This window comes from Pantherophis guttatus, chromosome 14 (assembly GCF_059756535.1).
Source record: "Pantherophis guttatus breed Tessera chromosome 14, ASM5975653v1, whole genome shotgun sequence".
NCBI classification, from domain to species: domain Eukaryota; kingdom Metazoa; phylum Chordata; class Lepidosauria; order Squamata; family Colubridae; genus Pantherophis; species Pantherophis guttatus.
Genome location: NC_142076.1, coordinates 591,007 through 606,200, shown reverse-complemented (window position 1 = coordinate 606,200; position 15,194 = coordinate 591,007). Strand labels below are relative to the sequence as shown.

The 15,194-nt window shown below is 41.6% G+C and overlaps 1 protein-coding gene across 2 annotated transcripts in view; it reads right to left on the bottom strand.

Annotated features, from left to right (window-relative positions):
- Positions 1–10,991, bottom strand: part of LOC117667363 (testis-expressed protein 2-like) — a 40,018-nt gene extending 29,027 nt beyond the window's left edge. For both annotated transcript variants that reach the window (XM_034420674.3, XM_034420675.3), the window contains exon 1: positions 10,213–10,991. The gene's annotated coding sequence lies outside the window, so the exon portion shown is untranslated. The remainder of the gene's footprint in view (positions 1–10,212) is intronic.
- Between the last annotated feature and the right edge of the window lie 4,203 nt (positions 10,992–15,194).

Here is a 15,194-nt window from a genome sequence, read left to right as displayed (position 1 = left end):
TTATGGCTTGAGAATAAGTACAAAATTCTAGCTTCAGAAGTTTACTTCTGGCAGCCTGGGAGATGTATTTAATTTGATTCTAATGGAAGTGTAAGTTACCTGGTATTGTTTTAAAACATGTATCTCAATAAGCACAGTGATTTGTTAAGGAAAGGAACTAGAGTCTGAGGATGATCAGTTTTTAATTTGAATGTTGTTGTTGTTGTTGATGATGATGATATGATGATGATGATGATGATGATGATGATGATGATGATGATAATAATAATAATAATAATAATAATAATAATAATAATAATAATAATACTCGGCCTCTCTGAGATCGGCAACAAGACAACCAAGGAATATTCATTCCGAAAATCTTTTAGCAGAATATGAATTTAACTGACATATCCATTTAGAAGGTCATCGTGGACACAACAATCACAGTTCCCACTCCTCAAAAAGTTAGCATATTCCAGACACAGCTTAGGAAGCTGAAATGTTTCCTGCTCACCAAAGCTGAAAATATAAGGTGTAGCGTCACCTTTTCTACCACTTTGCAGCCTTCTCAGTATAAAGACCAAAGTTAAAAGGATTGAAAAATTTATGTCATTCTCAAATTAAATCAGTGAAATGGGAAATTAAATCCTGTGCAATTGGGGAAGCTTCTGAAAATCTTTGGATCTTGCAAAAGATATGGCACTTACTTATTTAATTATTTATTTACTACCTTTATTATTTTTACAAATAACTCAAGGCAGCAAATATATTATTATTATTATTATTTATTATATTATTATACTGCCCTTCTCCCGAAGGACTCATACACCGAAGGTGTATATATCCCATACACCTTCCCCAAAACAACAAACCTGTGAGGTAAGTTGGGCTGAGAGCAAGTAACTGGCCCAAGGTCACCCAGCTGGCTTCCATGCGAAGGTGGGACTAGAATTCACGGTCTCCCACTTTCTACATTGGTGCCTTAACCACTAGATTTGGTGCTACCTTTGGGTGCAAGTTTTAAAATGAACGTCACAGCAAATGCTTTTGCTTTAAAAAAAAGAGGGTGAAGAGCAAATATTCTGAACTGAGAGGCAAGACAGAGGAGCTTCACAAATAGTTCCCCTTGACCGAAGAGCAAAATAGAATGAGGATCCACTCAGGTTTTTGTATGAGTATTTTTGTGCACATCAAAGGGTCAGAAAACTATTTTTTGAAAAAAGAAAATAAGGCTGGCTTGGCTATCATCTGTAGTTCTGATGCAAGCAGGGGAGATCCCTCTGGCTGCAGAGACCATCTCAATCAGAATAGAGCTGGAAGGGACCTTGGAGGTCTTCTAGTGCAACACCCCAGAAGACCTTATACCAGGGGTGTCAAACTCAAGGCCTTAAATCTGGCCTGCGGGGCCGGCCTGGAAATAGCAAAGGACTGGCCCGCAGTGCCTCTGGCAGCCGAAACAGGGCAAGGACGGGTGCAGGGAGCCCCCCCACCCCGTTTTGGCTGGCAAAGGGCTGCAGGAGGCATCCGGCCTGTCTCCCATCTCCCACCCACCCACCCCAGCCCGCCCACGGAGAACTACAATGCTGATCTGGCTCTTGAAGAAATCCAGCTTGACACCCCTGTCCTATACCATTTCAGACATGTGATGGGTGTCCAGTCTCTTCTTAAAACTTCCAATGATGGAGTATCCATAACTTCTGGTGGCAGGCTGTTCCACTGGTTAATTGTCCTCACTGGTAGGAAGTTTCTCCTTAATTCCAGGTTGCTTCTCTCCTTGACTAGTTTCCATCCAGTTTCTTTTTTTGCCAAAAAGTTTTTTTATTTTTTTCCAAACATACAAATTACATCCTTTTGGAACAGAGCTTTGATCTGGTCATCACTTTGTTCAATTTTTAACAAAATCTTTAACAAAATTTTATCTATACTATTTTGCCATAGTACTTATTTCTAAATCTTATATCACATATTCAACTAATACCATCTTTAAAAAAATTAACACATATTTACTTAATCAAAACAATTACCCTTCTATTAACCCACCTTAATTCTTAATTCAATTAATAACTCATAATACAACAATTCTTACCCTAAATCCTCACTATTAACAATACAATTCAAACATGATATTTATATATCATTATGCTCATCAAATCTTTATTCCATTATTACTTTATCAAATTTAAATCTTATTTTTAATTTTAGAAATATAGCAATTTAACATTTAAACAGTTCTTAGTTCAAATAATGCTTTTCAACACAATTTCCCAATTATCCTAAATTCTATCTATCAAACCATACCATTTATATAACACTAATTAAGTAATTTTTGTTTATAAATCATAATCATATTGTTTCAGTTTTCTTTTCTTTTTCACTTAGGTAATAAATGTTCAAATTATCACAAATGTTATACATATTTAAACAATATCCCAATTATTATAGCTATCAATTTTCTAATTTAACCTTTTCTTTTATCCTTCCACTGTTAATCCCTATGTACAAAATACATCTTTATTCACTGTTAATCCCAGTGTAATCATCTTTATTTTTCTCACTGTTAATCCCAGTGCAATTATCTTTATTCCATTGTTAATCCCAGTGTAATCATTTTATTTACTGTTAATCCCAGTATAATTATCTTTATTTTTCTCACTGTTAATCATCTTTTACTTTTATAGTTATATTATTAAAAATATTCAAATTATAACAATTGTTATAGGTATTTAAACAATATCACAGTTATTATAACCATCAATTTCCTCAAATAATATTTTTTAACATCTTAATAAAAAATTGGTTCATTATATCCATTGCTATATTTCTTTTAATGTAATCTATTTTCCATATATTTTAGCTTCAATCCTTATTTCATTTCTAAATATCTGTAACATAATTCTTCTCATATTTGTTTATCTCAATATAGTCATTTTATAAATCCAGGTCCTGGACTTCTTTAAATTTCTTAATATTTTCCAAGCTTTTATTCTTTTATCATTCAGTATTAATCTCCATATAATCATTATATCATTATTAATCTCATTATAATCATCACTGTGTTATTGTTAGTCTTAATATAATCTCTAGAGACTTCCTTTTTATTATTAATATTCACATTTATTTATTTATTTATTTATTTGGCAGTATTTATATGCCACCCTTCTCCCGAAGGACTCAGGGCGGCGAACACAGGTTAAAACCATACAATGATAAAATAATAAAATCCTGTTAAAACCAAAATAAAATCAATAAATAATAAAACCCAAGAATCAGCATCAGCCCATTCATTGGAAAAGCCAAGTCTTCAGGTCTCGATGGAAGGAGCAGAGATCCGGGGCCGTCCAGAGCTCGGTGGGTAGTTCGTTCCAAAGGGTAGGGGCGCCCACGGAGAATGCCCTATCCCTGGGCGTCGCCAGACGGCATTGCCTGGTTGACGGTACCCTGAAGAGAGCGGCTCTGTGAGAGCGGACAGGATGGTGGGAAGCAGGCAGGAGATGGTCCTGCAAGTACCCCGGGCCTAAGCCATGTAGGGCTTAGAACATGTAGCGCACATGTTCAATTATTTGTTCACATTTAATCACAATATCTTTATCTTCTTTATTTAATGAGCCTTGGTGGTGCAGTAATGAGCCTTGGTGGCACAGTTGACTAAGTGTTGTTAAAGTAGCACTAGCTGCCTGCAATTACTGCAAGTTCAAATCTCACCAGGCTCAAGGTTGACTAAGCCTTCCATCCTTTCAAGGTAGGTAAAATGAGGACCCGGACTGTGGGGGCAATAAGCTGACTTTGTAAAAAAAAGAATACCGCTTGGGGGGGGGAAAGCCCTACTAAGCAGGTATATACAAAAGTATGAAGGCTATTGCTTAACGCATTGTAAGCCACCCTGAGTGTCCGGAGAAGGGCGGCATATAAATAAAACCAATAAATAAATAAATAAATACATTTTCCACTTCTATGTCTTATTTCTCCATCTTCATTTTCTTGTCCATACATATATATTCCATTTCGATTTTTATATCCTCAAATTTTGTCCTCTGTGCAATATTATAGTGATTTCTTTTATTTCCATTCTCCAAATCAAATAGTTGCTCCAATTATAAAAGTTCCATTGTATTCCCTTCTATTTCTTTTTCTATTCCTCCAAAAGTCAATCCTCTTGTAGACAAGAAAATCCTCCTCTACAAGTTCTCACATTTATTATCTGGTGAAGTTCACAATTTTCCAAAACAAAGAACCAAGTTGCAATGTTCCTTTTTACTCCAGATGGTATCTCTCTGCAATCCACAATTTCCAATTGCTTAATAAGTATCCATTTTGTTTCCATTACATCACGATCTTACTTGACTTCTCTTTTTTCTTTTTCAATTTAAAAATATCAAATCATATTTAAAGTCCAGTCCAAATTTAAATAGCTCTTCCCATTTTTTTCTTTTTTCCCCTTTTATTTATACATCCCCCTTTTTTTCTTCTTTAAGCTTATTGTCCATTCTTTTATTTTTCTTGCCATTTAAAAAAGAAAGGGGGGAAAAAAGGATCTCTATTTCTTTCCAATCCTTTAACCATATCCAATTATTTAAAGTTTTCAATTAGTTTATTCAGAAATCAATTTTCATTTGGATTTTTGTCTCTTCCAAATTACATTTCAAAATCCTCTTTGCCCCCATGTTCCTTAGCAGCTATTGCACATTTAGGGGTCTTATAGTTGTAAGATGTTTCTCTTGTTGTTATTCAAGCCTGAGTTGGCTGTCACTCACCCGGCTTCAAAAATACTTCCTTCCATTTCTTTCTTCTCTCCAGCTCTATTCTTAGCCCAGTTGTCCCAGGTTCGTGGCAGCCACCATGGCTGCCACTCCCTGCCGCCAACTCACAGAGAGTTCCCTCTGACCTCAGAGGAACTTGCCTGTTCCTCTTGGTCATCCGAGGCACCCCTCTTTCTTCCCCATCCCTGCAGGACGGTTCTGGTCCGAAGACCTATCGGCAGCGGTTCGGCAGCTGGGGTTTTCGTGACACTCATCAGAGCCCGCTATTTCCCCGACTGTCTCGTCATGACACCAAACCGGAAGTCTCCCATCCATTGTTTCTTGTCCTGCCCTCTGGTGCTTTGGAGAATAAGTTGACCTCTTCCTCTCTGTGGCAACCTCTCAAATATTGGAATACTGCTATCATGTCCCCCCCCCCAGTCCTTCTTTCTCTAGACTAGCAAAACCCAGACCCTGCAACCGTTCTTCATATGTTTAAGTCTCCAGGTCTTTACTTGTCATATTTGCTCTTCTTTGCACTTTTCCCAACATCTCAACATCTTTTTTGTAATGTGATCAAAAATAATACCAAGGATGAAATACCAAGAATAGAAATCCTAGAGAGAAAAACCATTCAGGATGCTTAGTAAACTCTGAAAAATAAACAATAAAGGCCCAAACAAAAACAGTACCATGGAGAAAAAACCCCAAGAAACTCCAGATGAAACTAACATTGATGTACAAAGAGCTTTCTGAAAAAAGGACAAGTATTAAAAATGGAAAGAGGGGCATATGACTAGAGCAGAATACTAGCAAATAGACCAAATGTACAAGGATAGAGTCAGGAAAGCTAAGTCTCAGAATGAACTAAGGCGATTGATTACTAGAAGCTAGCATGAATACGTTAAAAGCAGATACTGCCAGATAAAACTTATTGCCTTCTTTGATAAAATGACTGAATTAGTGGATAAGGACAATCCTGTGTATGTAGTATATTTAGACTTCAGTAAGGCATTTGACAAAGTAGACCACAGCCTACTTTTTGGTGAGACTGAACCAGTGGTGTGTTTCTACTGGTTCTCCCTGATTCGTGTGAACCGGTAGTGGCGGCAGCGGGAGGCTCCGCCCACCTGCCCAGACATCATCATGGACGTTCTACGCACGCACAGAAAATTCTGTGCATGTGCAGAAAAGCCGCGAGCAAAGCAAGCGTGCACACATGCACGCTCAGTTCCGAACTGCTACCGGATTGAACCATGTGGGAAGACAGGATCACCACCAGATAGTTTCGCAGTTGGATGACGAATTACATTCAGCATGTGGTCCTCAACGGAGCTACATCTGCCTGAGGGAAGCATGCAGTGGAGTAGCTCAAGGTTCTGTTTTATTTTTTTTCATTTCATTTTCATTTTTTTTTTCATTTTATTTGATTTAAAACTTTTGAAGAGCGTTAGCATTAGGCCCTACTCCCGAAGGATTCAGGGCGCTGAACAGGCACGAGATAAAACACATAGAATACAAAAATGTAAGAACAGAAGTAAAATCGAATTAAATCAATTTAGCCCAAGACAAATTTAAAACCCCAGGTTAAGAACAAATTAAAATTTACATTAAAATGAAAAGTTTACTGTTTTAGGCCCAGTACTCTTCAATATCTTCATAAATGACCTAGATGAGGGGACAGAAGGGGAGCTCATTAAATTTGCAGAGGGCACCAAGCTGGGGGGAAATGCTGAAACTTTTGAAGAGCGTTAGCATTAGGCCCTAGCCAATAAGTGGTGAGAAATTTAAGATTAGGCACTCAGGCAAGAAAAAAACAAACGCACAGATATAGAAGGGGCATGTGGCTCAACAGTGATAACTGTGACTAGTATCTAGGTGTCCTCGTGGGTCAGAAGTAAGTATATATTTGTTAAGTATAAGAAGTTCCCAATCTTTTAGTCTTTCACAATGTAAAACCACAACAAGCCACTGTCAAGATGACGTACCAGCAAGCCCATTCTCCTCTGCTTGCCACGGCAGCCCCCTGCAAGTGGAGCAAACATTTGAACACGGAATTTACTGCAAATAGGACTTGCATCTGAAGATTTCTTAGCTCTTCTGCAATAAAGCTGCTTAGCAGAAGCTGCTGGATCGGTTTGTGCCAGTTTTACCTCATTTATTGGGAAAAGCCTGACATTACAATTACAAGAGCCTGGATAGCTCAACATTCTAAAAGCCTGTTATTAACATTTAGCTGTCTGCAATTATTGCAAGTTTGAATCTCGCCAAGGCTCAAGGTTGACTCAGCCTTCCATCCTTTCTAAGGTAGGTAAATTGAGGACCCAGTTTGTGGGGGCAATAAGTTGACTTTGTATAAAATATACAAAAGTATGAAGGCTATTGCTGAGCGCATTGTAAGCCGCCCTGAGTCTTCGGAGAAGGGCGGCATATAAATCAAATTTAAAAAAAAAAATTACAATCAAGAACTACTTCACTGTTTTATTTCCAGAACACATTTTTAAATATTACCTTTCCTCAGTAGCTAATCCTAATATTTTTTTTAAAATGGATTGTTTTTATATTGTAATACTGTTTGTATCTGTTATGAACCAATTCAGGTTTTTAATATATTGAGAAATCATAATATCATTTTTACGTAGTATTTTCAAAAGCTGCACACAGCACAGAACCTGTAATTTAAAGTCTACCTGGGAGTGGAACCCATGACTGAACAGGCCTGTTTGCCACTGAAAATACAGTGTAACATAGAGTTTGTTTACAATGAATCCTAAGCAATATGAAAACAACATTTCAGAAGGAAATGCAATTACAGATCCCCTCTCTTAATTAATTACGTTTACAGGAAGTCCTAGTCCTTGTTTAATGACTGGTAACTTAGCAACCATTTGAAGAGCAATTTATGACCTGTTTTCAAAGGTATGATGGTTGTATCCCACCCACCAGTCACATGACATTTTGGGTGCTTGGCAACCAGCTCACATTTCCAGCCGTTTGCAGGGTCCTGCAGCCAAGTGAGTGATATTTTGTGACAAATGCCCATTGGATATAATGAATATATTTAATGATTGTATAACCACCACAGGAAGGATAATAAACACGGGCATGGTCATGTGGTGACCCTCTTAATGGCTGCTATGACCATAATTCCAGACTCAATTATGGTTATAAGTCAAGGACTACCTGTACTATATTTTTATATTTGCATACACTGTACGCACACTGTGTATGCTGGTAGACAGTTAAATTCAAACCACAGTTCAATTCTTCAAGACAGTAATGCATTAAAGCCATTATTATATATTATAATTCTCTTAATGATCTGCATTAAGTGGCTATGGGGACCATCATCTTCTCCCACCCGCTCTCTTCCTATCCCCTCCCCCTCCATTGTTTCCTGATGTGCAAAATATAAATTGTATGATTTTGGGGGCAGGGATTGCTCTCTCTCTCCCTCACCCCCTCTTTTTCTTCATATGGCAAAGAGTCAGATGCAGTGATGTGCCTGTATAAACACTACCAAGCAAAGAAATAGATTTTGCAGGTTTACTGAACAAATGTGAGCCAGTTTTTACACTTAATCCTGCTGGCTTCTTTGCAGTTTGGATGCAACAGTCCACTGCAGCATTTTAGTGACAAATGATAGACAGGTGAGGGCCAAGAATGAAATGGGCAGCTCTTCCATGCTGAATTCAGCACTTTTATGCCTGACAACACTAAATACATTGCCAATTGAACAAAAGGAACTCTTTTTAAAAAAATCAGATGCAACACCTGAGCACTTAGAGCTGCATGAAGCCTTAAAGCTCTGGGTTTTGAACTCAAGGAACCTCCAAAAGGTATAATCAAATTGTACGTGGGTTGGGGAATTACTAAATAAAAGACTGAAGATATTCATATTAATTGTGTTTTATAATTATATGTAAAATGGCAATAGCTAACCAACCCACTCTGAGCTCTGATGTCAGTTTGGCCTCACTGATATTTGGATGGGAGACCCCCAGGGAATCCCAACTTCTAAAGTGCTAAGTTAAAAAAAACAAACCCAGATGAAATCAAAGAAACCCCCAGCCATACCTGGAATATTTCTGGTTTGGAAGCCTCATAAATCTAAATAGCAACCATAACAATATTAATAATCCCTATTACACAGAAAACTACATGGTTTGGAATCAATAGGGGCCTGGTGGCTCAGCAGACTGATAGCATTGTGATTAAGACCAGCTGCCTGCAATTACTGCGAGTTCAATTCTCACCAGGCTCAAGGTTGACTCAGCCTTCCATCCTTTCTAAGGTAGGTTAAATGAGGACCCAGTTTGTGGGGGCAATAAGCTGACTTTGTATAAATATACAAAAGGATGAAGGCTATTGCTTAACGCATTGTAAGCCGCCCTGAGTCTCCGGAGAAGGGAGGCATATAAATCAAATTAAAAAAAAAAATAGAAATTAGAAGTCATTTTGCCTTGAAGAAGATAAGGAGTTGAAACCTTGTAACAAATTTGAATATTGTAATAAACAAAAACAAGACTTTATATGTAAATGCTAAGTGTGGCCACCGCACTCAGAAGTCTCTGGGGGTAGAAGGGAGGTAGTAAGAGTCAAGAGGGCCATCTCAATGGGCAGAGCTTTGATTCACAATCATGCCTGGCATCTTGGTTAGATGGTCCTCCCCTTGCTGGCAGATGTTCCTCCTTGGACTGGAAAAAGTTGGGCAGCCCTGGTTTAAGCGGTTAATGAAGGCAGGAGAGTTCCATTAATCTCTATGTCCTGCCCTACGCTAATTAGGGGGAAGACAGGATCGAGGGTCCCATACATTCCATAGTTCCCATAGGCTCCCCTGCCCAAGCTACATCAAGAAAAGGTGGGCAGGTGCCTCTTTCACCTACAGAGATCTTTCCTCCTCCAGATCCTTCCCTTCTGCAGGGGCTCAACTGGGGTGTGTGTGTGTGCAAAGGAGGTGCTGCACCTGCCTCCAGAATGGAAGCAGTGCAACAGGGAATCTGTAGGGGGGGGGATGGATGAAAGCCATTCTCTCCCAAGGAGGAGAAAGAGAAGAAGGGACCAAGTTTGAACCCCCCCCCCCAGAAGAGTGCATCACCTGTGGTGCAAAACAGGGAGTGTAAAAGCCTCCTTTTCTCTTTTTCATTATTCTCAGCTGGCCCTTTCATAGAGCGAGTATCACATTCCCTTTCCTAAGTAATTTGTTTAGCATGAAAAGTAAATGACATTCAAAGGAATTTGTCCTTGTGTAGGATACTTATAGTATTATCTCTCTCTTTCTCTCACACACACACACACACAATCCCTCCCTGTTTATAAACCCTTCTCTCCTTTTTTTCTTCCTTTGCAGTTTATCCAATAAGAAGTTACGTCTTTCTAATTTGGCCTCTGAATTCCGCAAAGGGCATATTTGACAGCCTGCAATGAGAATGAAATGGCATCAAATAAAGCTTGCATATACCTGCCGCCCCACCCCGGTCTTCGCCAAACTCACCAATCTTTTCCAACCCTCCAGGCGCAGGATCGGGGCTCCTTGGAGTCACCCCACTGCGGGTATCCCCTTCACGTGGCTTGGCAGCTGCTGGCCACCAGATTATCTCCCCGTTTGAACGGGAGCGCTGTGGCTTGTGCCTTAACCACATCAAAATCGAGCTTCTGGGATCCATATGCCGCTGCCGCTGCCGCTGCCGCTCCCGTTCCCTGCAGGGCTGCAGCCGCGCACTCAAGCCCCAAAGACGGAGCGTTTCGGATGCCCCGAGAGCTGCCTCAGTGCAGGCGGCTGCTGCTGCTGCAGCCTGGGTCCGTCTGCAGGAGGAGAGGGCTGCTTCCGAGAAGTGTCCGGCCCCACTAATCTGGGGTGAGCGTGGCAAGTCCCCTTGATGTCCAGGTAATTCTCAGTCGTGCTGCTTGCAGCCTCTAGGAGAGGAAGGGGAAACGCAGCCGAAAGCACTTCCACACACAGGGGATCTTGCAGGGGTCGAAATTAACCCCGCGGCTGTCCTGGGTCCCACCTACCCAGGCCCACTTCGTGTCCTACCGTGATGGGTGCTAAAAACAGCCATCTTTCTAGAGCCCTGACCTTATTCCAAGTGTCCCCCCCCCTTCCACAGCCTATCAGTACAGGCATAAGCGGAGCCAGCCAATCCTGACAGAAGGGTCGGCTTCCCTCCCTCCCCCCCAGTTGCCTCGCTGCGATCCAGATCCCTGCAATTCCTGCTCTGCCCAGATAAACGCCAACTCTTGCCCTTTGCATTAGCAGCTTAAGGAGGAAGTGGGGGAAAAAGCCTTCTTGGCTCCTGGTGTTAAGGCGCCTTGCGGCCGATGGGAGCCATTAGTTGCAAGCCCCCCCGCCCCCCCCCCACTGGAGGAGGCTTGGCCTGCCGGTAGAGCAGCTTTGCTTCAGAGCCAGAATCCCCAGATGTGGAGGGGGGTTAGGCGACTGTTCAAGGCTGGAGGAGAGAATATCTTAGCTGCATTTGCACACCACTCTTTAATTACAGATTTGTATCCTTTTCTGGTGTGTATGTAACCCAGTGGTGAAATCCAATTTTTTTACTACCGGTTCTGTGGGCGTGGCTTGGTAGGCGTGGTGTGGCTTGGTGGGCGTGGCAGGGGAAGGATACTGCAAAATCCCCATTCCCTCCCCACTCCTGGGAGGATATTGCAAAATCTCCATTCCCACCCCACTCGGGGGCCAGCCAGAGGTGGTATTTGCCAGTTCTCCGAACTGCTCAAAATTTCTGCTACCGGTTCTCCAGAACCTGTCAGAACCTGCTGCTGGATTTCACCCCTGATGTAACCTAATAATATACTAATGCACTAAGCTCCCAAAACCCCTGCCCTGCCTAGCAGCTTAGCATGTTATGTAAAAGAAAGCCTGTTGTGCAAATGCCTCAGCTAAATCTTTACTCAGCTTGGGGGGGGGGGAGTACAACTGTGCAATTGAAGCTCTGCCTAGTTGCAGTTTTCACTGCCGCTGGGACTCTTTCACAACTTCTCTTTGGATTCTTTTCTTTTTTTTATTTATATGTATTTTGTCAAGCATGTATTTTATGCCAGATACAAGTGTAAACATAATTATAAATACATGAATTGGCTATGAATAAATATGCAATTATGCTAATATGAATTGGGACAGGGACGGTAGTCAGGCTGGTGCGCTTAAGCATGCCCCTTAAAGACCTCTTAGGTATGGGGTAAGGTCTACAGTGGACAGTCTAAGGTTAAAGTTTGGGGAGTTTGGGGAAGAAACCAGAGTCAAGTAGTGCATTCCAGGCGTTGACAACTCTGTTGCTGAAGTCGCATTTTCTGCAGTCTAGTTTGGATCGGTTTACCATGAGTTTGTATCTATTGTGTGTTCTTGTATTGTTTTGGTTGAAGCTGAAGGGTTCATTGGCTGGTAGGACATTGTAGCAGATAATTTTATGTACTATGCTTAGGTCAGACCGAAGACGGCGAAGTTCTAAATTGTCTAAGCCCAAAAGTCTGGTGGCATAAGGTATTTTGTTGCGAGCAGAGGAGTGGAGGACTCTTCTCGTGAAATATCTCTGGACTAGTTCAATTGTATTAATGTCCGATATGCAGTGCGGGTTACAAACAGATCAGCTGTATTCAAGAATTAGTCTGACAAAAGTTTTGTATGTTGGTTTGCAGTTCAATATTACCGGAGAAGAAGCGACACAAGATTAGGTTATTTATTTATTTATTTATATTTAAATTTATATACCGCCCTTCTCCCGAAGGACTCAGGGCGGTGAACAGCCAAAGGTAAAAAGCATAGAATTCAAAAATTTAAAAGCAATTTAAAATATATTAAACAATTTGGCCCAACAATTAAAATACCCCATTTACTTTACTTTTACTTTACTTTATTTTGTATTTACCGTTATTACTTTATTTTGTATATACCGCCCTACTCCTGAAGGACTCAGGGCGGGGAACAGCCAAAAGATAAAATACACATAATACAAAATTTAAAAACAATGTAAAAACACATTAAATAATTTGGCCCATACAGATTAAAACACCCCTATCGTTTTAAAACAAATTTAAAATTAACAATTAAAAGGAAGTTAGGCCAGCCCAGCCTGTTGAAATAGAAAGGTCTTGAGCGCACGGTGGAAAGTGTGTAAATCCGGGATCCTCCGTATCTCCGGGGGGAGCTCGTTCCAAAGGGCAGGTGCTCCCACAGAGAAGGCTCTCCCCCTGGGGGCCGCCAGTCGACACTGTTTGACCGACGGCACCCTGAGGAGCCCCTCTCTATGGGTGCGTACTGGCCGGTGAGAGGCTACTGGTGGCAGAAGGTGGTCTCGTAAGTACCCAGGCCCTAAGCCATGGAGCGCTCTAAAGGTGGTAACCAAGACCATGAAAGGCACCCGGAAGACCACCGGGAGCCAGTGCAGCTCGTGCAGGAGAGGTGTTACATGGGAACGCCACGTCGCTCCCATAATCACCCGCGCGGCTGCATTCTGGACCAGCTGGAGCCTCCGGGTGCTCCTCAAGGGGAGCCCCATGTACAGAGTATTACAGTAGTCCAGGCGGGAAGTGACAAAGGCATGAGTGACCGTGCATAAGGAGTCCCGATCCAGAAAGGGACGCAACTGGCAGATCAGGCGAACCTGATAAAAAGTTCTCCCGGCCACAGCCGTCAAATGCTCTTCTAAAGACAGCCATGAATCCAGGAGATCACCCAAGTTGCGAGCCCTCTCCGTGGGGGCCAACGACTCGCCCCCAATAGTCAGTGATGGCACCAACTGACTATATTGGGACGCCGGAAACCACAGCCTCTCAGTCTTGGATGGGTTGAGCCTGAGTCTGTTTCTCCCCATCCAGATCCGCACGGCCTCTAGGCACCGGGACATCACTTCAAGGGCATCATTGGGGTGGTCCGGGGTGAAGATGTACAGCTGAGTATCATCAGCGTACTGATGGTACTTCACCCCGAAACCACGGATGATCTCACCCAGTGGCTTCACATAAATGTTGAACAGAAGGGGCAAGAGGACCGACCCCTGTGGCACCCCACATACAAGGCGCCTCGGGGTCAACCTCTGCCCCCCCGCCAACACAGACTGTGACTGGTCAGAGAGAAAGGAGGAGAACCACCGCAACACAGTGCCCCCCACCCCCCAACTCTTCCAACTGGTGCAGCATGATACCATGGTCGATGGTATCAAAAAGCTGCTGAGAGGTCTAACAGGACCAGGACAGAGGAACAACTCCTGTCCCGAGCCCTCCAGAGATCATCAACCAATGCGACCAATGCCGTTTCCATGCTGTACCCAGGCCTGAAGCCCGACTGGAACAGATCTAGATAAGCCGTTTCATCTAGGTCAGCGGTTCTCAACCTGGGGGTCGCGACCCCTTTGGGGGTCGAATGGCCATTTCACAGGGGTTGCCAAAGCCCTCTCTTGCCCCCCCCCACGCCTTCACTCACCCTCATCCTCTGCCTCTGTTGGATCGCCGGCCGTTCGCTTACCCCGCCCACTCCCAATCTATTGCTGCCTCCCGAGTCCCAGCTGATGGCTAGAGGAAAAAAACTTTAAATTCTTGCCGCGGGGCTTCAAACAGCCGCCCTATTCTCAGCTGTTTTGCGGAGGGCTCTGTTGCTAGCTAGCTGCAAAGAGGTAAATTCCTGCAGCAGATTTTTTTCCCCCTAGCTATGCTGAAAAAGCGAAATTGAAAGTAAGTAGGGTCTTTGGTGCAACGTGACAAAATGAGGCAGAGAGATTTCTTTTTCTTTTTCCTCACCAAAAAAGGTAGGTACAAAACTGCAAACAATGGGAAATTTAGGGCAAAAGAGGAGGTTCAAGATTTTAAAACACAAAAGAAAAAAAGCTCTATTTAACTAGGGAATTGTAATAATTGAGATACTATTAATTGTATATTGCTTTGAAAGCAGAAATGGTTAAGTTGTGGTTTGGAGGAATATATGGGGGAAATTATTTGGTTTATTATTATTGGTAAATATAATTAATTGATTTGTAAGAAATTGGATTGCATGGAAATAATTGGAATATTCATGTTCATATTGATTAATATACAAAAAAGGTAGTTATATAACTAATTGATTTATATTAAAATGTTGAATTTGTATTAAACAACTGTATTACATAATCACATAATTAACCAATGTGAGGATGGATATAAAAATAGATGACAATGCGAAGGGGTATAATATAGAATAGAAGGGAAAAATTGAATTTGATTAAGATTAGAGATGAGGATGAAGGGTAATATTGGTTTTTTTAAAAAATAGATGAGGAATAAATATGGCAAAAAGGAAATATAGAAATTGTAAATTTAATTGAAATGACTAAACACTGTGTTGGAAGAAATATCCTTCTGGGTTCTGCTCCAAGTGGGGAAAACAGACACTGGAAACATGGAGACTGCTTGGAAAGATGGTTTAATGGTGGACAGGATCACATGGCTTAAGTTCCTGAACAGAAAAGGGGCAGATACAGTAAATCCTCG